The following is a 2,664-nucleotide window of genomic DNA, read 5'->3' on the forward strand; positions in this document are numbered from 1 at the left end:
AGTACTAAAACAATCCGTTAAATCTTGATGAGAAGTTAAATCTCACAAATTTAGATGCTATTGATTGAAGTAAGACCGCCGCTGTGGCCGAGCGGTTTTCGGCGCTTCAGTCCGCAACCACGCTGCTGCTACGGTCGCTCGGGCATGGGTGTGTGTGATGTCCTTAGGTTAGTTAGGTTTAAGTAGAGGGGACTTATGACCTCAGATGTTAAGTCCCATAGTGCTTGGAGCCATTTTGAATTTGATTGAAGTAAATATCCACAGATTACGATTCAATAAACTTAGACTGGAGCCACTGTAACGCGGAAATGACTGTGGAAAAGGCGAACCAAATACTGCGTTTTATTGGAGGGACGCTTAGAAGGTGCAACTAACTTACTGGAGAACTTGCCATCCGCTTCTGAACTCTTGCTCCACAGTATGCGATCATTTCCAGATAAGATTGGTAGAGGACATCGAAAACAGTCGAAGACGGGTAACCTGTTTTGTGTTATCGCGACACCGGGAAGAAAATGTCACGGATATATATGACAGGCGAGCAGTGGCGGCAGCCATCGTCCGTTGCGGGGAGGTCTGATTACGACATTTCAGTCGCCAACGTTCTCCAAACGCGAAAATATTTTGGTCCCTCCCACGTGGAGACAAGACCATTGCTATAAAATGAGAGAACGTAGAGCCCGCAGCTGTTCACTTTTCCCACTACCTATCTGAGAGCACAATACTCTCAATATGGTTCTATGAACCCTCTGCCAGACACTTAAGAGCGAATTGCAGAGTAGTCGTATAGATAAAGATATGTGCGGGAACCAGTTGAAATGTAATTCCTTCGCCGTACAATTTTAGCCTTTTCGTAGTAATATTAATTAAAATACCGTTTCTTACTGTATCTGAAGTACGATTGTTGCTTAGAGTTTTATAATTAGTCCATTAACTTTCCGGCATGCAGCCGCGGAAATAAACTTTCCTCCACTGATGTTTCGGCCGCGTATCGTCCGGCCATCCTCAGAGTGAGTCACAAGACTGACGACAAGTTTTTTTTTTCCTTTATTGAGTTTCGATACCCCTAAAGGGGGCGGGCTGGCACCAGCTTATTACGCCGCTCTTCAGCCTACAGAATTTGTTTTAAAATGATGAAGATAACAAAAATAAAAACAGTTGGCGATAAAATCGGTGACTTAAAGGTAAAATGGCAGAAAATACTGGAGCTTAAAACAGAAAACACAGGGTGGATGATGCTAATAAAATACACAGGAAGCAGAAAAAATAAGAGACAGACAATTAAAAAAACACGGCGACAGTCTGGTTTCTGTTCGCAAGAGATATAAAATGCACACCCAGCGACAGCATGATTTCTGTTCGCAACACTGTGGAGAGACGCATAACACTGAACACTCACTTAAACACTGCACTAAAAAATTGGCACAAATATGACATACCCCGAGAGCAGGTGGGGGGAAACTGGTCAGATGACGGGAAAAATAGGGGGGGGGAAGGAGAGGAAAATGAAGGGGGAGGGGAAAAATAGCCAATGGAAGATGAGGATACATAAGAGGAGGGGGGGGGGGTTCTGAGCAGACGTGCCTGCGAGTGGGGAAGGCAGAGGAGGGGAGTCTAAAAGGACGCGGGGGGGGGGGGGGAGAAAGGAGACAGGGAGAGGGTAGGTGGGGAGAAAACACAGGATGGAAGGGGGGGAGGAAGAGGGAGCCCAGGGAAAGGACGGAGGAAAGGAGGGGGGGGGGTGAGGATCAGAGTTGATAGGAAGGATAAATGGAGGGAGAGAGGGCATCATCCGGGAGGGGGAGTTGATGGAAGCAGCCTTGGGCAAGGAGATGTAGGGTGTAGAGATGGAGAGTAGGAGGGACACAACGGTGAAGACGTGGCAGGGGGCGGGGATCAGAGAGGAGAGGAGAGGAGAGGAGAGGAGAGGAGAGGAGAGGAGAGGAGAGGAGAGGAGAGGAGCAACCAGGGGGTGAGGGGGTTCAAGACGGCGGGAGGTGTAGAGGATGCAGATATGTTCGAGGAATAGGAGCAGATGGGGGAAAGGATGACGACAAGATGCCAAGCGCGGCGTTATATGCTCCACCGCGGCGGTACTGCGCATGCGGGTCACAGATGCTGGTCGGCGGCAGAGACATGCGCTTACACATGCGCCGCCTGTGGCGAAGGCGTACAGACATTCGATTTGCTTATCGATGTATGATCGGCGGCGGTGACACCATGACGACTTCTCTGCAGTTTAATTACCCCACGAGCCGGATTCCATGCTTTCTCCAAATTAATACCATTATCTCTATTCATTAAATTATTAACTAATCTAATCTCTATAGTTTCCTTGAAGACAGATTCCCAAAAAGAAGACGTGGATGTTAAAATCTTCACATCACTGTAATCCACGGAATGCCCTGTATCAATACAATGTTCGGCCACAGCTGACTTGTCTGGCTGTAATAAGCGAGTGTATCTTCGATGCTCCACACACCTCTCATCAACGGTGCGTGTTGTTTCACCTATGTACGACTTCTCACAACTTCCGCAAGGAATCTGATACACAGCCGCTTTACGAAGCTGTAAATCGTCCTTCACAGAGCCGAGTAAGGCTGCAATCTTCGTGGGGGCCGGAAGATCACCTTAACACTGTGTTTCTCAGGAATACGGCCTATCTTC

Source organism: Schistocerca cancellata, chromosome 5 (assembly GCF_023864275.1).
Source record: "Schistocerca cancellata isolate TAMUIC-IGC-003103 chromosome 5, iqSchCanc2.1, whole genome shotgun sequence".
Taxonomy (NCBI): domain Eukaryota; kingdom Metazoa; phylum Arthropoda; class Insecta; order Orthoptera; family Acrididae; genus Schistocerca; species Schistocerca cancellata.